This window comes from Balaenoptera physalus, assembly GCF_965194825.1.
Source record: "Balaenoptera physalus genome assembly, chromosome: 9".
Lineage (NCBI taxonomy): Eukaryota > Metazoa > Chordata > Mammalia > Artiodactyla > Balaenopteridae > Balaenoptera > Balaenoptera physalus.
The window spans coordinates 31,006,716-31,033,137 of NC_138888.1; the positions used below are offsets into that span (position 1 = coordinate 31,006,716).

Here is a 26,422-nt window from a genome sequence, read left to right on the forward strand (position 1 = left end):
CCTTCTGGCTCCTTACATGAACATTCTCCGTTAAAGAGTTTAATTCAAGAACATCTCCTGCCATATTAATCTCATTTGCTGTAAGGTATTAGGGACATGTGGGGCAGTGTGGGGTTTGCAGACATATCCAACCCTCCCTGAGAAAGCTCAGGCTGAAGGGTGTAGGCTTGGGTCATGATCAACTATTTCTCAGGCTCTAGGAACTGCTTAAAAACCAGAGTTTACTCACTGAGCATCCAAGACCATGGATGTCTGTGGAATTTCCCTTCGCCCCATGGATTCTCAGGCTTCTTGGCCCACAAATTGTTCACCCACATAATGATGTCATAATGAATGTATTGATGAAGCCCTGTCAGCTGATGCTCACAAAGACAGAGCAAAGCCACAGCCTTGTCAAAGGCTTCCCTGCATTCCCAGAATCATTTTGGGGATAGTCTCTACTAGCCAGATGTGAACTTAATCCACCATAGTCAGCTAACTTTGGGATGACTTTACTGTCACATTGCTGACCATAATTATTTCCTGCTGTAGGAATACTACTCTTACTGCATGTGAATTTTTCTTTAATTCTCCTGTATTGGATACCATGTTAGGTTATGAAATAGTATGTTTTCAAAGTATAAAATCTATAAGACCTACTAATTAGCACCCCCAAATTCCTGCTCTACTAACATTTACCTAGAGAGAGACTTCTTTTTCAGTGTTTATAAAATGGCATTTAAGGTCTCAGTTATAGACCAAAGAAGCTGATTCCCATGGACAATCTAATTTAGCTAAAAACCACATGACCAACCACATCCAACTTCATTTTGCACATAAATGGAGGGGCAAAAAGGGTTCACTCTAAGCAACAATAAGCACACAGTACTCACGTTTAAAGTCTTCCCATCCTATTTGAAGACCTCCCCACTTCTTCCTTACTCAACAATCAAGTGGTATGGGGGTGTATAACACACATGGGTTTCCTCTTCAGCAGTTTTGATGGATCAACAATAAATTTTTTTATCCCATCAGGAAATTTAACTATGGTAAAACATCTTTTGATACTTTAGAGTTCTACAGACAAAAACCATTCAAATTTCACTTGAGCGAAGGAATTTGGTGCATCCCGTCATTACAAATCTAGGTCAAAGGGAAATGTGACGTTGCCTACATTTCTGATGGCGAGTGGCTAAATAAGTCACTTCAGGCTGAAACTGAATTCTTCTCTGCTGTCTCTTACTCCAAAACAGTGGCTCACACACTTCTCTTCTCAGTGACACATTTTTTTTTTTAAAGATTTATTGATTGATTGATTGATTGATTGATTGCTATGTTGGGTCTTCGTTTCTGTGCGAGGGCTTTCTCTAGTTGCGGCAAGTGGGGGCCACTCTTCATCGCGGTGCGCGGGCCTCTCACTATCGCGGCTTCTCTTGTTGCGGAGCACAGGCTCCAGACGCACAGGCTCAGTAGTTGTGGCTCACGGGCCTAGTTACTCCGTGGCATGTGGGATCTTCCCGGACCAGGGCTCGAACACGTGTCCCCTGCATTAGCAGGCAGATTCTCAACCACTGCGCCACCAGGGAAGCCCCTCAGTGACACATTTATGCAAGAACATTTATGTGCTCAGTATACTCTCCTGGGCATATGTGGATTTTCATATGATCCACAAACTCTCTTTTGTCAAGTGCTTCAATGATTTAGAATCTCCACAATTGTTAATGGTCTCTCAGTAGCAGTCTCTCTTACTTGGTGGTCAGAGGCTGCTAGTGATGGGTAATTTTGGAGCAGCTTCCTGCAACTCTATTCTCTCCTGCAAAGCACATCAGAGTGCAAGCAAATGAGAGAGACACTACCACAAGACTAGCCTATAAAGCATTCTAACTGATATTATAAAAATTAACTCAGTCACAAACTCAGTACTCTAAGACTTATTCACACCAAACTATTTTATGACAATTGATCCATTCAACTCAGAGCCAGAACAGGAATTTGGAAAGTGCTGCACTGAAAGAGAACATCAATCTGTTCTCGGGCAGCATGTGGACTCTTAGGATGGTCGTGTTGGGCATGCAGTTGGAATTCTAGTTGCTAAAATTTCAGGCACTGCTGTGAAAATATCAGTCTCACTGCCACTTCCACTTAATCTTTACAGAAAAATCTCCGTGTGGGATGGAGAAGGAGAAGTCAGGAGATACAGGAGATAATAGAAGTCCACTCAGGTCTGATAATGGCGTAAAACAACTACAACCACAAAGATTGAGGGCAATTGGAACAGTGATTCAGCTTAAGGTGAAAAGTACCACATATGGCTTCTAAGCCAGTTCCTCTTAAGCCTGAGCATCAAAAATGCTGGTGGGAAGTTGAGAAGGACCTGTTGGTTGCAGAAATAAATGGGTCATTAACCAGGAAGGTAAGAAATGACTGATGGTCCCTGCAGACTTACAGGCTTTGGGGCTCCTGAGATTCTTTTGGCTAAACATAATTTTGGCTTGTAATATTTTGCTGGTGAGCTTTTTGGCTTGAACATGAAAAATGGTGAAGGTTGGAGGAAGAGGGAAAGGAATATGGGCAAAAAGAGAGAGGGAGAAACAGACTGAAAGAGAGAAAACAAAGAGGGAAAAGGAACTTGGAGGTAGGGTGGGAGGACGAAGAGTTACCATACATAATAAACATTTTCTAAGTTATTGAATTACAGTCTTGTGTATAATATTCATGACATCTTCTGAAATAGATGTTTTGTTATAGATGAGGAAACTCAGAAGGAAGAACCGTCTTGCCCAAAGCCACCAAGCTTCTAAGGTGGAACACAAACCCTGGTTTCTCTGCTGCCAGAGCCCTGTGTTCTTAACAGGTAGGTCCCCAGGTGTTCAGGTTCCTGGGCCTTTGGGAGAATCTTCCTCTCTTTGAGGATGGAGTGGGTGTTGGTGAGTGAGGGAGACCCTTTGGCTCTGGAGAGTTCAGGGGTGAGACCCCATAACAAGAAAGCTGGGAACTGACTACAGGCTGCTTTGGGGAGGAAGGGGAGAGATGATGGTGTTTTGCAGTCTTTTGCATTTCCTTCCAGGTCATCCTGAAAGTTCACTAAGATCAGTAACAAGACAGGGATTCAGGAGAACACTATGTAGGAAAAAAATTGCTTTTGGCTGTAGCTTTCCTTTTGTCATGGCTCTTTGGAATCAAAGTGTTTTAATGTGGGAACGCAAGGATACAGAGTTCTCATGGTTTGGGAATTGTTGATTTAACTGATCAGTCTCATTTTTCAGGCACTTTGAATGGTTTGGTAAACATAAATGTGTTCATTTGCATTCAGACTAAAATTGGCTTGTAGTAACAGCAAAACTTGTGAAGCCCAAGTAGGGGCAACTCTTTGAAGACATCTTAGGTAGCAAATTTTACTTCTCTCTCTTTCTCCTTCTCTCTCTATCTCTTCTCCCCATCAATCCCTCTCTCCCTGTCTCTTCCTCTCTCGCTTTCCCCATCTCTTTCTTTTCAAAGTATGAGAACTCTGTATCCTCCTTTCTTTCTCATTCTCTCTCTCTCTCTCCCTCCTCTTACTCTCTCTCAATAATTTCAGCTCTAAAAATTCATTACCTGTGTGTCTCTTGAGTAAATCAGTACCATTGTGGAATTAAATGATGCAGGTTGGACCTTGCAAGCTACAGTTCACCCTTGAACAAATCAGGGGTTAGAGGCCCCACCCTCTGTGCAGTTGAAAATCTCCATGTAACTTACAATCAGCCCTACATACACGTGGTTCTCTTATCCATGAATTCAACCAACAGCAGATCGTGTAGTACTGTAGTAATATTTACCATTCGAAAAATCTGCATATAGGTGTACCCATGAAGTTCAAACCTGTGTTATTCAAGGGTCAACTATACTTCTTACTCTGTTTCGGACTCCTGTTAAAAAAGTCTGATTGAAGAATATAAATGAACTGGACCTCACTTCCAGTCATTTAATCACGTTAAGTATGAAGACATCTTTCCACACCTTCGTGATACCACAGAGTAGATTCTCAAAGAAGACATTACTCTGAGCAGCCACAGCAAAACTTCCGGCTACCACTGTACAATCCTTGAGATCTTGAAGTACATACAATGGGTTTAATAATCTTAGCAATGGAACCTTTGAAGGAATGAATAGAGGGTATTTTAACTAATTGCTGAAACACCACATATAAAGTCCACTTTTATCCTATTCTTAGAGCTACTGATAAATACTCCAGTAAATACTGTGGTATCCATCGTATTCCTGATATAGACACTGAATAGATACACCCACTTGCTTCCATTCTTAGATAAATAAGATAATTTAAACCTGTGCTCCTCAAATCTTAATGCCCATAGAAGTCATCAGGCAATCTTGTTCAAATGCAGATTTTGATCCAGTTGTCTGAATGTGGCCTGAGATTATGCATTTGTAGCAAGCTCTCCGAAGGTGTTGCTGCTGCTCTGGGGCCCATACTTTAAGCAATGAGGCTCTAGAGGATGGCTAATGTGTGCTGCAGAGGTCACCCCCAGAACGCATTCACATGGATTTTAATGGCATGCTCCCTCATGGGGCCCTTGTCCTAACATATGAAACAGATGTTAGCAGCCTTTTATTTGGTTTGAATTTTATAAATTCAATATAGTGCCAGACAACCCAAATTTATTGAAGAGACTAGTCAAGGGTGCAAACCCAACTGGTTATCATAGCCACACATATTATTTTGTGCATTTTCTGGAGTCTATTTGAGGAACCTAACTACACGTAACCTTTTAAAAACAATGTGCACAGTAGCTCTTATCCCACTTGATTGAGAACACATTGGAAATGGCAATCTGAAGACGTCATAACCTCATCTTAATAGCAAATTTTCAAGACTCAATTCAAACAAACAAACAAACGAGAAAAGCCTTTTCCTGTCTCTAAACCCACAAGTCTGATATGCAGCCGGGGCTATTTCTGGGTGTAACCTTCATAAAACCCACATCCCAAGATGCTTTCATGAAGCCATCCAAATAATTGAAACCATTATCCTCCTTCTATTGTTGTGTTACTTAATATACACAGAGACATACAGAGTCATGCACACATGCACCACCATGCACACACACATACATGTGCACACACATAAGCCTGCACATTGCCTAGAGGTATTTGTTATACAAACATCTCAATATCATCACTTTTATTTATCTTGGATTCAGGCGCACAACATTTTTCAGACTTCTCAATAATAAGCTGATAGTGAATTAGGCTTTTATATGATCTATGGATTATCTTCTTCCAGGAACTGCCAATTTTGCTCTAATATTGATTCCAGTATGCTGAGAGAAAGTTATTCCAACTAGAATATGCTGAGGGGATGAATGTGGCTTCTATGCAGGGCATATTTCAGCTTTTCCCAAATAGCATTCTTGTAGAGATTAGAGGATAATCTGGTAGCTGGACCAGCCAATTAAAACAGTAATTGAAATGGTTGAAAATGTTTTCCTTGGCAAAATTTGGTTATTTTGCTTCATTTTGGGTTTCCTTGAATAACAGAAAAATAAGGTCAATCATAAGGCTCCTAATTTATTTTCTTGGTTATCTTTCCTCATCAAACAAAAAAAGGACTGCTGTGAAGCTTAAATGAAAAACTAAAATCTGTGGTATGGGATGGTATGAAGACAGGCATGAGAAAACATAAAATGATTCTTAAGCTAACACAAATCAATCTCCTCTCAGAATTGAATATGTGGGAATTTCTGTTTGGGGTGGTAAGGGTAAAATGAGAAGCAAGACTCAAGAGGAAATAAAAATACAGAAAGGCATTCTTGTAAAATGCAAGTTCAATTTTTCCCAGATTAATAGGTACTTCAAAATTAAGACTTGTAATTTTAAGATAGCTGGGATGAAGAACTAAAAAATTAATTTATGTGCCATAATTCTTTTCCAGTGGAGTTAGTTGAATGCTATCAAATGTTTAATAATCATCTTTGGGATGAGAGAGTATCTGATTTTTAGCATTTGCCAATGTCTGTGGTGTAAACACTTTCACTGTGGCTAATTTCAATCTACCAGCCTGACGTTTCTGAACATAGAGTTAGGAAGACACATGCACAATCAACTTTTGCAGGCCACTGTGAGCTGCTCCAGCACATCACTGACCAAAGTCATAATTCTACCAAAGGAGACAGATATGAAAATGCTATCGATATTGACATCAAGTAAAAATATGGATAGAGGAAATGTGTAGTCGAAGATCATCATCTCACAGATTAATTCATCTAAGTTTTGCTGGGTGAAATGATAAAACTTGAGAAATCCCAAATCACAGAATTGATGTTAAAAGAAAAACACATATCTATGTCAATCCATGCTTCTTTCCTTTAAAACCCTTCTTACAAGCTCAAATGCTCTATGAACCTACTCTAAAGAAGTCTGAAATTAGTCACTGTACACATTTTAGCATCCCCTTAGAATTAAGACAATTTCAAAATACCGTATAATAGTGAGTCTAACCCTACACATTAGAATCGTGTGGGGAGCTTCCATAAAGTACTAATTCCTTGGTCCCACGCAGCACCAACTAAATTAGAAAGCTTTGTGTGGGGCTTGGCATTGATATTTTTGAAAATCTCCCCAAGTGTTTAATTTGCAACCAGTGTTGAAAACAACTACATTATATGTTTATTTGTCTAGATTTTCATTGAGAGTGCTCTGAAGTATGGCTATGTTTTATCCTCTTAAATTATGAACTTTGGATATATATAACATTTCTTTTTTTCTCTGTGCCTTCTCTCATCTCCATAGTACTAGCAAATGATGTCAATAATAAAAACCCCACTTTTGAGTAAGTTTTCAATGGGCTAGAAATAGATATATTCTACGGATTATAAATTTGATGAACATTTATTCATATTCTCTTATTTTTAGATTTCAAAATAAGCTCAGAAATTTTTGAGATGGATTACATTCACCAGCCACATGTACTAATCAGTAATGGTTTTCAATTATTCCAGGCAACACATGCAAAACAAATCACCATTTTACTATATGGAAACTGATTATAAATTTGATTTATTAAATGACTAACTTATGGGATTTATCTACATATATGCTATGAATATTCTGCAAAGCAAAGAATAGATATTTTCTCCTTTAAAAAATATAAAAACATATTAACAACATAGGTGAGGTTTTAATTTTTTCTTGGAAGGACAATCTATTTGATGTTATACCATCATTTTATGTAATTAATTGATTTGAACAAGTTTCACTCTGAGAAAAGAATATTAGACTATTCAAAAATGATCCTTGCCTATTTTCCAAATACACAGTCATCATCATGAGTGGCTGCATTGATCAAACCTCTATCTATGAATCTTGGAAAGCTGCATGGCGTGTGTACAAATCTATGCCACCCCAGTCATTGCAGAAGAGCCAAGAACAGCAAGAAATACAAAAACAGCAGCTGTGGTTCTTTGCATGTGTGGTACCATTAAGGCTAATGCCCAGGATATCATATCGTTTGTCCAAAGGGTACAGCTGTACCAGCTGGCAGACCGTTGAAGGTGGCAAAAACACAGAAGGCAGAAACTGGCACCGATTCTTACCGCTCCCCACACTCACTCAGTCCCTACAGCACTCCTGTGGGCAATGTTCACAGAGAACCAGGCCAACATTTGGGCAAAACGTAATATAATTCAGTCAGGGAGCAGGTGTCATCACTTGACTCTGTTACTGGTAGGTCATCTGTGTAGGTACATCTGAAATGAAGCATATTAGTTCACTATTGCTACATAACTAACCACCCCCAATCATTTATTATTGCTTCCCCCTCTGTAGGTGGGATGGGGTTCAGATAATCTAGGTTAGGCTTGGCTGGATGGCTTTATTTATTACTGCAATTCTGTGGATTGACCAGTGCAGCTTTGGCCCCTATGTATTCATTCTGGGGCTCAGGTTGAAGGGGCAGGAACAACCTGGAAGGGAACTTTTCTCATGGCAATGGCAGAAATTCAAGGGAGCAAGTGGAAACACAGGGCTCTTAATGCCTAGGCTTAGAGCTGGCAAATTACTTCTGCTCATATGCTTTTGACCAAAACAAGTCATATGGCCAAGTCCAAATTCAAGTAGGGAAGACCCACACTCTGCTCATGAAGAGATCATGGCAAAAGATGTAGAGAGGAATGAAGAATTCAGCCCAGCATATCAATCTACCACATAAACCTGTCAGTTTTTCTGGAAAAGAGTAAAGATAATGATAATGATGATGAGGATAGCAGCTATCTTTTATTATCCATTTACTACCAAACACTATCTTCTTCTCTCTCTGTCTCTGTCCCTCTTTCTTTCTCTCTCTCTCTCTAATCTCATGAAGTCCTTACAGCAATCCTATGAAATGAGTACTACTATATTCTTACCTTGCAGACAAGGTAACACTGGTAGGGAAAGGCTTTATAAGCAAATAATGGGAAATTATCAATTTAAAATAATAATAGTTGCTAGCTTTCATAAACAGTTGTATAGGTATATTATGTGGATTATGTATAGTGCCTTTGTGATTTCCCACCTTTATACTTCCTGTCTTGGGAGAAGATATAGATGGTCTGGCCCTTCATGTCATAGTTATCAAAGAACTTGAGAAAGAATATGTTTGCTCAATACTGGGGTTTACCTACAGAATGTGCCCATGAGTAGAACTTAACAGCAATGACTTTCATAAACTAGCAAACACTGTCAGCTCAAAAGTTAAAAAAATTAGAATGGGCTTAAGAAATATAAGGATGAAATTCTGATGAAGAATTCAGTATTCTTTCTCTTTCTTTCTATTTCTTTTAGGTGTAAGGCTTATAGAAATCTGTATATCAAGGGACCTCTGGAGATGGATAAGGGTAAACCTTTGTCCATTTATATCACAGAGAACATCAGGAAATATTAATTTCAGAGAAAGGGGAGAAGCAGAGCCATTACTGTTTCTCTAGCAGAAGTGGGCGATGCAGAGACTGGAGCAGACAGCGTATGTAGGGTTTCACAGTAGCTTCTGGGAAATCTGCAAATGGCTTGCCTCAGTGCTGCCAGCTGCTGCTGAGACTGGGAGCAATGGGATGGTTTCTTGTAAATTGCAACTCCCTCAGTTCCCAAAGGTCACAGAGACTTGCTCTGGCCCTCGCTTCTCCAATGAATTTTTTCAGTGCTTACTTCCCTATTTTAAGTCATCTGGTTGAAGTAACTAGTTAACTACTCTAGTTGATTAAACCTTACTGTTTGAGGTGATGAGCATTGAAAGCTTGTAATCATAGGTAAGTCTAAACAATTAAGGCAAATTTGTTCAGAACAGAATGATTATGTCCAAAATATTCTCAGAAGTTAAAAATCTATAAATAAAAGTATAATATCTTAAAAATCTAGATTGTAAAGTATTGTTCACAAAGATGAGGATAGTGGCTAGGCAGAAGAGTTGTGAAGTAACAGAAGGAAAAGTACACTTTCCCTCGCAATAATGAGAGAAGGTTATTCTTGATTTTCAAAATATACATCAAAGAATGTTTTCAAAAAATTTAACAGTAACCATTAATAGAATTTAAAACTAGATGTGTTAGTCTCAAATCACTTAATAATATTCAATCAAGAGTAACAAATTGAAAAGCAAAACTCATTCATTCTCTCTCCCAATTATTCAGCAGTTATTTCTTGAACAACCTATGATTGCCAGGCAGTATTTAGATGCTGGGGAAAAGCAGTGAACAAATCAGACAAATCCCAAGCCTCATGGAATTTAGTTCTACTGTTGGGATATATACAATAAAGATGTTAAATATATTATACAATACTTTAAAAGAACATAGTTACTATGAAAAATAAAGTGGATGGGGGAGTTCTGGGTCTTGAGATTACAATTTTAAATAAGGTGGTCAAGGCAAGCCCTATTGAAAATGAGATATTTGAGTCAAGACAAAGTAGGTAACAAGTGAGCCATACTGATAAAGATGAGATATTTCCAGGCACTGGAATTGTTTTTGCTAAGAATCAGAGGCAGGAATGTGCCTGGTATGTTCGAGAAAGAACAAGGAGGTCAGTGTTACTTAGGTACAGAGTCTCTCTGACAAAAAAAAAAAAAAGAAGAAATAAGTGATTTAAGAGTTAAACGGAGCAGTTAGCTAAATAGTAACAGAGGAAGGTCCACGTGTTTCCAGTTATTTAACCTTTCTTTTTTTATTTTTTATTTTTTATTTTTTTAAATTAATTTATTTATTTATTTTTGGCTGTGTTGGGTCTTCGTTTCCGTGCGAGGGCTTTCCCCAGCTGCGGCAAGCGGGGGCCACTCTTCATCGCGGTGCGCGGGCCTCTCACTATCGCGGCCTCTCTTGTTGCGGAGCACAGGCTCCAGCCGCGCAGGCTCAGTAGTTGTGGCTCACGGGCCTAGTCGCTCCGCGGCATGTGGGATCTTCCCAGACCAGGGCTCGAACCCGTGTCCCCTGCATTGGCAGGCAGACTCTCAACCACTGCGCCACCAGGGAAGCCCTCTTTTTTTTATTATATCTTATTTAGTTAACTAATTAGTTAGGAAGTAGCTAATTTTAAGGAGGTAATTTTTGCATGTGGTAAATTTTCAGATTTTCAATAGTAAAAAGTGTACATTGAGAAGCAAGCCTCTGCCCTGCCCTTACCCAGAGTTCCCGGCTCCCCACCCCAGGGGAAACAATGTTACCAGGTCTTCCATGGATCTTTCCAGAGACATTCTATGAGTTTTTCTAATATGATCCCTCCATTGAGATAATCTGGAAAAGTAGAGTGTGTCTTTGAAAAAATTGTGACAGAGTCTGCTTTCATAGATGCACCTTCATCTTTGTACTATAATTATAGGCCCCCAAAGAGGATGGCAGCCCTGGTCTGGCTCATCCCAGATGGGTGTGAAAGGGCCTATCCTGTGAAGTCACCAACTTGCCTCATGAGGAAGCTACCTGTGGGTGGTCACTATTTATTTTGAGAGCTATTTCTGCTCTCATATCCAGAGGAAGATTCCATAACTGTCATTTCTTGTCTGTCATTTTCTCCCAAGGATAAGGAGTGATTTCACTTAGCACTTGAAAACAGGTGTAATGAAGTGAAAAATCAAACTGTGGGCAAAGAGTAAATAAATAAAATAATAATAAAGTGAAAAATAAATGGAAAGTTTCTGTGCTTCACCAATGGATATGGGAAGGAAGGGGACAATATGTTCTCTGTTTGATAAAAGTTAGAAGGCTCAGGCAATCCAAGATTTTCCTCTAAGTGCAGCCAAACTATGTGTAATATATACTTCAGGCTTTCAGGCATTTCCCTTGCAGGTAAATATACAGTGAGTCATAAAAGCTCCTATATGTCTTTGATATCACAGCTGGTCCACTATTTTATCATGGGCCTCACAGTCTGATTCTGCTCAAAGAGATGTCCTGCATAATTTTCTAATAGTATCAGGAAAAGTGTTATTTAATCATAGTCTGTACTCCTCCAATCTATAGGATAAAGAAAAGGAAGCTGTATTCTTCAGAAAGATTCTTATGACTCTAGCACTGCCATCACTCAACAAGCTACCTCTGCAATGACTAGTTTGCATAAGGCAATCCCAGGAAGTTGCAAAATCACCATCATCATCATCACCACCACAACCAGAGGGTGAGAGTAAGAATGGCTCCAACTGATTTAACTTTGGAAATTTTTTTTTTTTAAATCTGTGGCAACATGTCTCAAACTCTGAATGCCATGAGAATGTAAGCTCCATAAGATAATGGCTATTTTTATAATAATTAGAACTGTGCCTTAGCACTATGAGATGGTTAATTTTATGTGTCAGCTTGGCTAGGCCACGGTACCCAGATAAATGAGCAAATATTATTCCAGATGTTTCTGTGAAAGTATTTTAAAAAATAAGATTAACTTTTAAAAAAGCAGACTTTGAGTATACCAAATTAGCCTCCATAATGTGAATGGGCCCCATCCAATCAATTGAAGGTCTTAGTAGGAAAAGACTGACCTTCCTAAGCAAGAAGTAATTCTGTCAGCAGACTCCCTTTGGACTTGAACTATGACTCTTCCCTGGGTCTCCAGCTTGCTGGCCTAATCTGCAGATTTTAGACTTGCTAAGCTTCCACAACCATGTGTGAGCCAATTCCTTAAAATCAATCTCTCATAGATAGAGATATAGATATATATAAGATTTATAGATATATATAGACATAGATAGTATAGATACAGAATATATATGTGTGTATATATATATATATATATATATATATATACACAGTATATATATATATATATATATATATATATATATACACAGTGTGTATATATATATATACTATCTATATAGTAGAATGAACTACTAATACATGAGCAATGTAAATATATTTCTTCAGTGGATGTGTTTTATATGTGTTCAAATTTTGATTTCAAAACAGTCATTAAAGCTATTATTGTACAAACTCCATAATTCAGAAGTAAAATTTAACTGTTCAGACTCTTGTTACTATTTTTCCTGATGACCTGTCTAGGTGGCATCCAGCCTCCTACAGAGAGAGGCAAGCAGCAGTAGTTTTATTTTCAGTCCCACCAACCGACCACTCTGGTTTTGTCTTTACTCCACAGTGAGATTGCCAGAGTTTAACAAACTTCCAAAATCAAACCTTTAGAAGAATTTCTGTGCCCAGGAAGAAGCCTCCCCCCCCACAAAAAAATTCCATTTTCTGGAAACTAGTGGTTGCATATCACTAGAATTCCTTTGGTCTGCTGGGCATAAATAGCCAATCCTAGCTGGCAATGGTCATTTTTCATCAAGTGAATGTTAGAAATATAATACATAGCTTAGGGTTTATCTGTATCTTCCAAAATCAACGTGCACACACACACAAAAGGATGAAAGTGCTGATATATAAAAATGCATTTTGTTGCTTCACCTGAAAAGAACAGCAATGAAAGCAAGGCCACAGTGGTCTCTTGATTGGGCTGAGCTGAGACTTATTTCTAGGAGACCATCTCTGGGATGAAAGTGTATTTCTAGTTTGTACTAGTCTTGCCAGACCTCTCATTCTCCCAACTTGTTTTTTTTTTTTTTTTTTTTTTTAATGAGAGGGTGAAGATCATTTTTTAATTTTTCTTTTTCTTTTTTATTTTTATTTATGGCTGTGTTGGGTCTTCGTTTCTGTGCGAGGGCTTTCTCTAGTTGCGGCAAGTGGGGGCCACTCTTCATCACAGTGCGTGGGCCTCTCACTATCGCGGCCTCTCTTGTTGCGGAGCACAGGCTCCAGACGCGCAGGCTCAGTAATTGTGGCTCACGGGCCTAGTTGCTCCAAGGCATGTGGGATCGTCCCAGACCAGGGCTCGAACCCGTGTCCCCTGCATTGGCAGGCAGACTCTCAACCACTGCACCACCAGGGAAGCCCCCAACTTGTTTTTCCTTAACCTAAAGAATGACCTAAATTCCCTTGTTTTTTACATTCTACCCCTTGCTTGCCTCCCCCAACCCGTGTAAACCACCATAAAATTTGACTACTAGTCTTCTTGTTTTGCCCTTTAAAATTTTTAATTACTCTAAGGCAAATGTATTCCAAAAGCTTCTGGATCTAGCAAACTCTCAATGACATGTAACTTATACTTCTGACTCAATCTGAAGATTCAAATAGATTAATGGCAATGAAGACCTTTTCAACAGAAGTAAATAAACGTATTAAGGATGCTTGAGATAAAAGTAATATAAATAGAGCCCCCCCCAACTGGGTAAAGAGACCGGTGATGGTTTCTTTGGCACCCTCTCATTTTAATTTGCAACTTGCAAAGATTCTCACCTAATCTTCCACGGCTACTGCCCAACTTGGGCTTCCTTTCCCCAGCATAATCAATCTAGGCCATTTACATTTACTATCAAAGGGTAACTCTCCTTTGACTCATGGTGAGACCCAGGATATAAAGCTAAGGTATTGTGGGTAATAATGGGTTAATATTTTGACACTGCCAGATGCCAACTGGCATAGTTTTCTGGCAACTGTGACGATGTCTTAACCTGAACAATGGAATCCAATGATTGGGATTTCAGTTGCTTACTGATCAACAGAAGAACTATTTGGGATAAGAATGGCTTTTGAGGGACTTCCCTGGTGGTCCAGTAGTTAAGACTTCGCCTTCCAGTGCAGGGTTGCGGGTTCGCTCCCTGGTCGGGGACCTAAGATCCCACATGCCTTGAGGCCAAAAAACCAAAACGTAAAACAGAAGCAATATTGTAACAAATTCAATAAAGACTTGAAAAATCGTGTACATCAAAAACCCTTAAAAAAAAATTAAAAGAAAAGAATGGCTTTCGAAGCCTTTAAATCAAACCAACTAAGAAATTGCCTATAGGGGGAGTCCACTGAAAGTATGATTTCTTAAGATACTGAACAAAGACTCTAAAAAGTCCAAAATAGGAAAGAGAAGAGATACTGTAAAATTAATATCAGCTTTAGGTGAGAATTTTATCATTTAATGTTTTAATTTTAATTTTACTTTAATTTTACTTCTCATGTATTAAAAATGCTGGCTTCTAAAGTCATTCATAAGAAAATGAATCTGTGAAGCGTGACTTCTGATTGATAGTGGGATCGAGGAAGTCCTCCAAATACAGCTTCCATGGAGAAAACAAGAGGAATAATTCAACTAGTTTCCTATGTGAAATGGACAAATTACCCTCCAAGATAAAAAAGAAAGGAAGGAAAGAAGGAGAGGAGGAAGGAAGGAGGGAAGAAAGGAAGGAAAGAAATAATTTATAACTTAGCAATTAAAACTGTTGAATGTTTTCTAATATCAGGCAGCATTACCCATTTAAAGGATTATACAACAAAAGAGAGGTAAAATTAGGTGAAATGTTGCATTTGTAGAGATGAAATAGAACTTTTTCCAAGGGAAGTTAATAAACGTGAGATTAGACATCAAAGAAATTCCTGAGTTTGGGGAGAAGAAATATATGAAACAGATTTGTTTGGGGAGTTGCTGGGTAAGCCTCTGATGTTGGGCTAAGTGAAGGAAGAAGTTGTTGGATCTTGAGTTTAATTTTTAAATTTTTTTAGTGAGTAGAAATGAGCTCATCTAAATAGCATTTCCTCTCTTGTACTTTGCCTAAGCTACTCTTCTAAATTGTAATATTTAGCCATTCCAATTCCCAGAGATTCTCATATTTCTGTCTCAGTACTGCTTATGAAATAAACAAAATTCTTATAAAATGGAACTACATCTTAAATAGATTTATGTGATTCGTAAAAACAAAGTATAGGAAAAGACACTGACACAGGGAGCCAAGGGGGTCTGCCCAGCTCTTCTGCTGGCTATCTGACAATGAACTCCCGGTGCCCAGGTTTTCTCATCAGTGAAACAAGAGGGATGGAATTAACAACTCTTCAGTTATCTTCCAAGGAGGAGAATCTGACTTTGTTATGTAAAAGTAGCCTGATCAAGAATAACAACCTTAATAGCCATGAGTCATGCACAGAGTCACTTTTCAACAACTTTGAAAATCTTGTGTCTTGAAGAAAACCTTGGAAATCATAGAACCTTGTCCCCATCTCCAGTCAGAACCACATCTTAATCATTCCAATATGCTCTTCCAGGCTAATGTTAAAGATTTTCCCCAAGAGGCAAAATTCACAGCTTCTTCTGTATCCTTAATGCCGAAGTTCTTCCTTATGTCTGGTCTGAGCCTCCTAGCAAAATTTTCAACTTATTTTTGTTTATTTTATCCTTCGCAGAGAGGGAATACAACTGGGGCAGACCATTCAAGTGCTATCTGATATTAATCTGAGCCATGGTAAATTTGTTTGTACTAGAGTTTCTGTGGTCTTACATTGCATTCCAGTGAAATGATAGAACTTGATTCCCTGATGGAATGTTCTCTTTCAGGTCTAAAATGACTGGGCGATAAAGGCTCGCAGGCTGGCAGAAATACTGAGCAGTTCTTGATAGTGGACACAGGGAAGGGCATTGTTTCTCTTACTGACTGGTCTCCTAGCAGCCTAGTGCACAACAGCTCCTGACCTGTGTTCTCAGAAACCCCAAATTTTGAAATATTGAAGGAATTCTTCTAAAATGAAATATGGGCTCAAGGAATTATGTTAAAAAATATGGCAAAGGGGTATCTTTTTAGTAGTGACCAGGGCTTCAAAGAGATAGGGAGAATTGATGGACAGGAGCCTAATGATATTGTCTAGTTCTACTTCCTGCTTTCTAGAAAGGTGAGCTCTTATGATGCCCATTTTATAGACCAGGTAGATAACACGGAACAGTAACCTTATCAAAAATGAATGCACCAAGTAATAGGCAATGTTAACACTATAAGCTGTTTAAGAAGGAACCCTACAGGATTTTTAAAAGAAAAAGCAAGCTGGTTTACTTTGCTGACTCTCAAAAAGTAACCAGAAAGAGCTCTGTTGTTCACTTCCCACCTCCCCTTAGTTGTGTGGGTGTCCTGTGAGAGGCCTGGAAGAGGAAAAACTGGGATTCCCTGAGGATGGGCTTTCCCAGCCTCCTCCAGAGCGGCCCAGTTTTGTGAATCAATGCCAGGGGTGGACCAGGCAAGGCTTTCCCTTTACCCACACAGGCCATGATTAAGAAGGTCTCCATCTGTCAACAGAGACTTTCATCTGCATTTCCAGACCAGCTTCCTCCCAACTGACTCATTCGGTGATGCCACAATCTGATGTTTATGACCTAACAGTTGATCACCATGGGAGTAGCACAAACCTTAAACTGTTGAGAAGCAAAACCAGAGTTGAGATGCTGGACAGTTTAGGAAAAGAAAAAAAGAAGACCCTTATTCATGGAGACCACATGTCAAGACTGAACACCCCATGCCTCGTGTGGGCACTTCCACCAGTTGCTAAAACTGATATTCGGATGCCTTTGTGCCTATTGGAGAACCCAAATAAGGATTTAGGGTAACCAAGTATAAACAAATGCCAAGGCATTTAGAAATGGAGGGCAAAAATGTCAAAGGGAAAATGTGTATGTAGCAATTTAACGAGATTTGGATTACAAATTCTCTTTCCTCACCTTTTTGCCAGCATGTGGCAATGGTTTTACAAGAGAAAGAAAGTGCACTGAATGCCAAGAAAAGACTAAGATCCCCTAAAACTCAACCTTACAAATAGCCCTGATGGTATATTCACAAACTGGGAGCGTCAGGATAAACTTTCTGGTTGTTCCACGCCCCCCTGATGAAAATAAAAGCTAAAATGAAAAAGAAAGCCAATGGAATGAAATACTGCTTTTTAGTAAAGACAATCATATCAAATGCTGTGAGTGGCAGGAAGTCCTGGCACAGATGTCAGAAGTAGATGAGGACTGTGGCGTAGTCAAGGTGAAGTGAGTCTGACTTCCTGGCTTGCCCTGCCCAGACTAATATTCAAAAAGAGCTGCCCTTCCCCAGCCCGAAACAGCCCTGTACGAACAGTGTCTTCCAGTAGTGCTGTGGCTTACAAGTAATGTGAGAGTCTTTTTATAACTGCTGAGGTTTAATTTAAAAGGAAGCTCAGAATCAGCGGTAAAGGGAGGGGAATGATGTGAACTACAGACCATCTGAAATGGGGAAAATCATAAATACCAGAGTGTCTGATTATTTGAGTCTCTTGAAGCCGAATAATGAACCTTCTTCATGTTCTGCCTTTCTGGACTTGGCTCCCTCTGACAAATTTGCAGGCATCAGGGTCTGTCTGGAATTCATTCCAAGTTGGAGGGATATTTTTTCCCTTGACATTTTGCAGCTGAGACAGCCCCGAGCAGGAAGCTGAGGAGCGTAACATTACCAAATATGTCTTTTCTCTTGCCCTTATATTTTATTTCCACAGGAAAAGAAGGCAGATGCTGGCCAATGAGACCTGGCCAATGAGAACGTCGCAACGGCAGGCGGCCTCTATTGGCAGTGGAGAAATTGATCAGATGCCATTTTTCACACACAAAAAGAAACTATTCTAGGTACCACCCGTTGAAATTTGTGCTACGCTGGAGGAAGAAGTCTGACAGTTTCCTACAAGTTGCCCAGCTATTTCGGGCGATTTATTTATCACCACGTTGGTCTCATTTTCTCAAGGACGTGTCCATTAAGAAAGCAGGCTGTGTGGAGTAGTGGAAAGGGTGCAGGAATGAGAGTTAGGAGAGAGCTGGCCTCTGTTGTTTGCTTACATACCCCTGCTTCTGACCAGAACATCCCACCTCTGGGGGCTTCACATGCTTTATTTGTATAATGAAGGTCTGGATGTGATGTCTTGGATTCCTTCTGGGTTCCCAAGACTAAAGGCAACAAGCTAGTTTGATCACATGCCTCAGTCACTAAAACAAATTTGAATATCTGTCCAGATGTGTGTGTGTGTGTATGTGTATACATGTAATGCTTTATAACTATATTATAAACTTACAAAATATATAAAATACAAATTAAAAAGGAGATATATGTAAATTCTAACATTTTCTCTCCAAACTGTAATAGTTTATCTTAAATACAGCTGGGGCAAGCTCATACCTCTTTGGAAATGTGCTTTAAGGCACATTTCAGCTCTGTTTTTGTGATGGGTGTAAGATATTAGTCCTAAATCGCCATTTCCACATTGGCTAGGGAAGAGCATAAATCTGTCAAGTACCTGCAGATTGCATACCTTTTGATTGCATATTAAACACGTGAGACAACTTTTTTTTTTAACATACCATCTTCTTGGCTAATCCTGTTATAACAATTTTAAAACAGAATAGTTACAGACAAATTTCTTTACTGCGGAAAATAACAGTGGAAGCTAGTTATAAACAGCAACTGACTTTTCATCTTGAGTCAGGGAAATGTTTGGGAGCCGCAGGGGTTGGGGAAGTCTGCAGCGTGAATGCCTTGTCCAAGGACGGAAGCTGCCTTTCAGCTCCAGTGGGCTGTCGTCATGCAGGACTGAAGGCTGCATGCTGCCAAATGTGATTTCTCAAGAGACTCGGGAGACCTAGATGTTAACGTGAAATTAAGTGAATTTCTCAAATGAATGTTTCTCAAAATTTTAGAGCCAAGCATATGATGATGATGGGCCACCCCCAGCTAATGGGCAGGCCATTGGCAATCCTTGATCTCATATTCAGCTGATATAGCTTTGTAATTTTTTGTGAGAGTATTGGGACTTCGCAATCAGAAACCCAGGTTCTGGGTAGGGTGATTATGGATGTGTAAGACTGAAAAACATGAAATGTCATTTCATTGAGATCATAATGTTTTTCTCTCACCAAGTTTTCAAAAAGAGCCACTTGAATCCTCTTAAGGCTGTACCATCTATGTTGTTTCATCATTAAAATATGGAAAATATTATATTCCCCTTGATATAGCTGTCATTTTTGTATATGGAAATCTCACAGAAAGATACATTCTTTTAAACAAATTTTGATGTTTTACTAGATCAGAGATTGGCAAGCTTTTGATAGATATTTTCCACGAACTATTTAGGCATTGTGGGCTATATGGTCTCTGGTACAACTCCTCAACTCTGTGTGGCTACACAGAAGCAGCTGTAGACAAAACAGATGAATGAACCTAGCTGAGTTCCAATAAAACTTTATTGACACAAACAGGCTCTAGGCCATATTTGGCCCATGGGCTGTAGTTTGCCAACTCCTGCAATAAATCATAAGGTCTTCTTCAAAGGGGTAATCTGTGTCTGATTCAACTCTGTATCTTCAGTCCATACAACCGTGGCACAGAAGAGGCACTCCATGAACATTTGCTAAAATAAATGGAAGGTTGTGGAACTTATATTTATGTCAATAATAATTAACTTCCCATTTGGGTGACTGAAAATCCATATTAGGGGTTATGGGTGTGTTCACTCTGAGGCTTACATCAGTATATAGATTCCCTCAGGGGGTCTGTGGTTCATGCAAATGTTCCAAACAAGGGAAGGGGGTGCTCAACCAGGCTCCTGAAGCAAGTGACCTTAGGGAATGCTTAGACCCCACTCTTAGACTGATGGGCCGAAGACCAAGAGCCACAAGAAGATCCTTATAATTTCACAGACAAGCTTCTCCCAAATCTTTCCTCAACTCTTTCAATAACTTAAATGACCAAATACCAAGTATCTATTGTTTCCTTACACTGTAGTGCAGTGCACATGCACTGAAACATTTCCCCATAACAATTCTCTCTTATTATGAGAAATTCACTGGAATATTTTCTCTCTGTTCATATTTTATCTATTTTTAGTGCTGGTGACAGCTCTCTAAATTGATTTTATTACCCACCAGGTAGGGCATTTGGTTTGAAAATCAAAGAAACAGACTCAGTGCTTGTCCTAAAGGGCTTACAATCTAATTGGAGAGATAAGACTTGCATACACCAAAGTCTATAGAAAAGTCTGACAAGAGACAAGTTGTAGCATTGGTGGCACTTGGGCTTCTTCACTGGTGGTAGTTACTGTTTTGAAATCACAGATGAGTGGTGGTATTGGTTTGGGCTGGAGCCCTGACACATGGAAAATCTGCCTGAAAGGGGTGGGCGGCAGCGGGGAGAAATGTGTGAAGTGGGACAAGGCCTCACTTTAGGAAAATAAATAAATTTTCCAAGTAAAAAAGCAACACAGGACAGTTTCTTTCCTCCCAGTTCCATTCCCAGGGTGAAGGAGGAGAATCTGCATAAAAATTGATCAAGAATTTGTTGACTGGAACTGTGTATGAGAGGATTAAAGAGGAATGAGAGGTCCACACGGTTCATTTCCAAATGGAGTTACCAGAGGGAATATCTGGAGAAGAGTATGATTCGTTTAGTGAAGGTAACTCTTTGGAAGAAAGAGAAGACAAAATGTGAAGATTGGTGAAGTCAACCTAGACATGATAACCTAGTTATCAAAAATATTTTTAAAGTATTTTTTGCTCATAAGATTTTTAAGTTAGGAAAATATAGAAGCATAGCTTCATTTAGCTGGGGGACCTAGTTTGTTAAATCTTATATGGTTTTGGGTGGATAATGGAGAAAGAACCAATCTAGAGGCTTTGGGTAGTCAAATGGTCAAGCAGATTAATTAGCTTTGATAGCCCCATTCAAGTTATGGGTAAAAACACACTGATCAGAGCAGTGAAGGGGCAAGAAATGGAAGGGATGGAATTGGCAGAAAGGGCTCAGTGCTGGTGACAAACACACTAAAAGCAGCCTCATGGATTTTCATCAACATAAAGAAATCAGAAAGCAGAGAACCCTTGTAGAAAAACTCTGGAAGTGAGAACCAAGTCAAGATGGAAAAAAATAAAATAAATAGAAATGCCTATGAAATAGCTTGGAACAGATAAATTAATGCTCAAGAAAGACATATATACTGGAGAATCAGAAAACTAATGAATGTATAAAATAGCTTAAGAGAAAGGGAGACAAGACAATAAGAGAAAATAAGAGGCTTAGTATTGAAACCTGGAAGAGGAGGAAATAACGTGAATAGATAATTGATTTTCATTATTATGTATGATTCCAATTTTATGGAGAAACTATCAGACAGCAACACATATCTTATTTAAAGATCATTTTCACTTTGACAATTGTATAATGGGGTTTTCAGTCTAAAGGTCTTTATGAAAAAAAAATAAAAAATAGGAAAACAATAACAAAGCAAAGCTGATGGCATTCTCTATTACACAGAAGATGGCATCATGGAAATCAATAGTCTGGTTTATAGACACTTAAGGGAGCATGTCTGTAATTATGGCCCAATGACATGAACTTCTGCCAATTTTTTCTTAAGATGAAATTAATTTTAAACCACTTTTGAAAAATCTTGGGTATTATGAGTACATCTAATGCTACTAAGTCCACCAGAAACCAGTCTTCATTACTTCATTGATATACTGTGTTTCAAGCAACACTTTTAGGAAGAACCATATATATTTTTAAAGTATGTATGGTATTTTCTCTTAAAGTTTAGATATCATTATCTAAGTGTTTTATCCTAAATTTACAAGGCTTGTTGGGAATAAACACAGAGTCTTTAGCAGTGATATTCTCAAAGTTATGGTTTTAAGGGCAAGGCTTATTGAGTTTGGTTTCAAAGTGCTGCTAAAGATTCTTTAACTTCTCGGAAGAAAAGGCATAAGTCTTTATCCCAAGACTAGTTAAGAAATAACTGAGAGTAAAAATCAAGCAGCAGGACAGGTCCAAGTAGTTCTGGACTTGTAGGAGGAGAGAGGAGAGAAGGGGCACTCATCCTGCAACCTGGAATCTCAGGGAATTCTCTTGTTAGCCAAGATGCATCTTGTTGGATGGTTCATTCAAAGGTTTGATCATCTCATTAGTAAAATAAAAAGCAGTAGCAGGAGGTTTGAACTTTCCATCTTAGCTGTTGGACTCTCCCTCAAGATGGGGGCCCATCGTTGTCATTTGCCCTTGAAGACAATCACTATATTCTTTTTACTTTGGGAACTCGCTCTAATAGATGGCTTTTAGTATTTTTTTTTTTTTTTGGAATTGAAGAAGAATTTATTCTTCAAAAGCCACTCTTCACACCGAATATATACGATGAACAGCAGATAATTAGGATCTGCTAAGGATCCCCTAAGCCTGTGTTTCTTCACACTGTGGCCAGGGGGTTTTGGGTGAGAGTCAATGACAGAGTTTACTCAAGTTATAGCCTCAGTAGGGAGCACTTTTCTGGAGCACCCACTTTACTTAATGGTGTCATTTAAAACAATTTTATATTAAAACAGATCTTCAGCGTAAAATACAGGACTTCTAAGAGGCTTTTAGTATTGTGGAAAAATTTTTCCTGGGCAATACATCTGCTCCCAAGGTAGATTTAACATTTCATCACTTCCCTCTTTTCTCATTATCTTGGTTTATTTACCCAGGTAAACTCATTATAAACATATATTTGTAACTTATCATCTGATTTTATTATTCCTGCACACAACTCATAAAACAATATTTCTAAAGTCCCACTAAATGAGAGGTGTTGTGGATGGTAAGGAGTGACCTTTGAAAAGTGAGCATTTCCCTAAGCCTTTCTCTATGCAGGACAAGAATTTATTCTGCTTATGTTGTGTATTGCAACTCAAAGCATGGAAATTTCAGTGACAAAACTTTGTCAGAGACAGAACATAAAAATGACTGATTTTTCCAGGAAAGAAAATGTTTAGAAAGGAAACGATATCACCAGAGTCCAAGGCAACTAACAATATTTCCTGAGTACACAGAAAGATATTGTCAGATTAAAAGGACAATACTTCCTTTCCTTGTTGAGATGTCAGTAAGCCAGGTCACCTAACTCTGGTAGCTTGGATAGTACTGGGTCAAGTGTGGTCAGGCTGGGGAGTGCAGGGCTCAAGTTAGGAGTGAAATTGGAGGTCATCCTACCATATGTCTTAATATTTAAGTTATAAATAAGCTAACACCCTGTAAAAAAATATGTTTTATTCTCTTAACGTTGCTGTATGTAACTGTCCTAATGACAAAGTATAAATCTATGATTTTTTTATGACTGGAAGTTAGCAAATTATCAAAGATAAGCATATTAATTTTTATTGCACATGTCTGGGTGTCCAGTGATACCTGGATGACTGATAAAATAGGTGTAGAAATTTAAAAATAGTATGAATTTTTTAACATTTTGAAGTGTTCCGCAGTCACCATATGCAACTGTTATGAATACCACACTAGTTTGTATCTCCAGGATCATGAATTGGAAAAAGGAATAGCATGAAAAATGGTTGCTCAGTACCATGGGAAACAACGCTTTGATGAAAGAACGGATATGTTTATATTATCTGAGAGCAGCGATTTGATAAATTATTTAATATATTTTCTCTTACCTAAGGGCTTCTGCTGTTCAAATCCACTCCAAAGCAGTTTCTCTCTTCAATGGTAATAGTGACCCAGATACAATCACTTTTTCTAGGACACAGGACGCAAGACAGGCAGAAGCATTTCCCTGAAGCCTGAACAATGTCAGTCACAAGTGCAGACATTTAGGGTTCCAGGTGTGCTATGTCAGCACTGGGTCAATGGCAAGGGCACCATGTTTCTTTACCAATCTTATTTATCACGTATCTGTGAGGTGCAGAGCCAAGGGCAGAGGCCCTTTTACTTGCATGTAAAGGCAATACTATTTGAAGGTGATTTCTCAAGTGTTTTCATGGGTGTGTAGAATCCAAAAAGGTTTAAAGCATGAACAAACTTCCACAGAAGGATGTTATTATAAGGTTCCTTGGCAGACTAGAATTTGGTAATTCTGTATATTATGTTGTATTATCAAGGTGGCCATTACCATGTAGGAATAGAGCTGTAGATTCACTTCTAGCAAAAGAGCTTCAACATTTTTTTTTTCTTCTCATGGTCATGGTCAAGTCTACTGCAGAAGAAACCAGGTTTCCTCCGGTGTCTTGTTTTCTTATGAGAATTCCTGATCTAATTGAACCTGGCATCTCCTTGATCTTAACCCCTGTGTTCTTGCTTTCATGCCACTGTATCTTCTCACCCCAAAATCCCTCTGTCACCACTGGTTTAATTTCAGTTTAATTACAATCATTTTCAATTTCTGATCCATCAAAAGGTTGGTCTTCCCTATGCATGCATTTCCCACCCCAGTCTCTTAACACTTTACAGGCTCTGAACAATGGCTCTCTGTTCCCTCTTGCTAGGTTTCCAGAAACAGGCTTTAGAAAGCTGCCATGTGTTGATCTTTCTTAACACTCCAACAAGGACCCCTCCGTGACTCACACACACAGAAAGCCAAAAGCCCTGAATGGTTGTTTATTCTCACCAGCTGGATGACCCTGCACGTGGCTCTCAGCATGGGCCAGAATTAGAGACCCTTGGAGAGGTGCGTCACATATATTTAAGTACAAACAAAACTGCATCAACTTGTGATTTGCTTAGATCCTTTAAGGAAGTTCAGAGTTAACCATGAAACTCAACCCAGCTTGTCATCTTTGCCTGTCCTCATTTATGCTCAAATGGGTAAGGAAGGATTAGGGATGGAGACCAGAGAAACATAAAAAAAACAGTGGGGGCTTGTCATTTTCAAGAGCTTACAACACAATATTCAGTCTTGAGAACTGACACTCTGTGGATATAGAGCACATGACTCTTGAGAGCCTGAGTAAAAGAACTTGCTATATATCTGCTTCAGAGAAGTAAAGATAGATGATTTTTTACCCCAATCCTGAGTTATATGTAAGCTCTAGAAATTGTTCAGCTTACAGCTTCCTTGTCATCTGGATGTTTTCTGCCCAGTTTTGTGGAGTTTTTCTTTTAATTGAAGTATAGTTGATTTACAAGGTTGTGTTACTTTCAGGTGTACAGCAAAGTGTACCTGAAATTAAAGAATATATATACATTCTTTTTCAGATTCTTTTCCCATATAGGATATTACAAAATATTGACTATAGTTCCCTGTGCTATACAGTAGGTCCTTGTTGTTTACCTATTTTATATATAGTAGGGTGTATATGTTGCTCCCAAATTCCTAATTTATCCCTTCCCCTGACATTTCCCTTTTGGTAACCATAAGTATGTGTTCTATGTCTGTGAGTCTGTTTTTGTTTTGTAAATAAGTTCATTTGTGTCATATTTTAGATGCCACATGTAAGTGATATCCTATGATATCTGTCTCTCTCTGTCTTACTTACTTCACTTAGTATGACAATCTCTAGGTCTATCCATGCTGCTGCAAATGACATTGTTTCATTCTTTCTTTATGGCTGAGCAGTATTGCATTGCATATATGTACCACATCCTCGTTATTCGTTAGTATTAATATTCAGCAACAGACTCAAGGGACCCCAGTGCAGAAAGGTGAAGGTCCTTCTTTGCATAGTATTCTCCTCATGCACTGAGGGTCTACCTGCAAATTCCAGCCGTCTCTCCCTCCCTCAGCTCCAGTCTCTACCTCCCCAACTCAGTGAAACTGAGGGGCTCTGTTTGGGTTCCTGCTTCATGGAGCATGGTTCGGTAAGTGCCTTTAGGTAGAAAACAAGGACATTTGCTGGGCTTGTGTTATTTGTTTTCCTTCTCTGAGACACCACAGTTCTGGCTGCTTATTATCCAGTCCTAGTTGCTAATGTTACATGTTTTAACCAGTTTTCTAGTTGTTTACGGCAGGAGGGTAAGTCTGCTATCAGGTACTCCATTATGGATGGAAGCAGGAGTCTCCAATCAAGATTATGATTTAATAAGATAACTGAGATAAAGACTACTTATGTATTTACCAAATCCATTTTCTCTTTTCCACACTGGAAGCAAGGAGTAGGCAAGCAGTTCTGGAAAAAAAGTGTCTTAATCTCAAGAAGAGTCACAGTGAAGAAGCACACCCTTTTTCTGCCCCTGGATATTATCTTGAGGATGCAAAATCTGGAATTGCTGACATCAACTCATAACTAGCCTACAGAAGAGGTACATATGCCAAGAACGGCCACACAGAGAGATGAAAGTACCTGGGTCCTTGATGATGATATTGTGACAGTGAACTAA

The 26,422-nt window shown here is 38.9% G+C and overlaps 1 protein-coding gene and 1 long non-coding RNA gene across 14 annotated transcripts in view; one reads left to right on the forward strand and one right to left on the reverse strand.

The window, feature by feature from the left end:
* Positions 1–26,422, reverse strand: part of LOC309666889 (uncharacterized protein) — a 307,631-nt gene that overhangs the window by 107,276 nt on the left and 173,933 nt on the right. The window lies entirely within an intron of this gene.
* The window catches only part of LOC309666942, a 50,989-nt gene that overhangs the window by 22,324 nt on the left and 2,243 nt on the right, over positions 1–26,422 (forward strand). The window contains exons 3-4 of the long non-coding RNA XR_014267393.1: positions 2,728–2,833; positions 17,805–26,344. This is a non-coding gene — a long non-coding RNA (uncharacterized lncRNA). The remainder of the gene's footprint in view (positions 1–2,727; positions 2,834–17,804; positions 26,345–26,422) is intronic.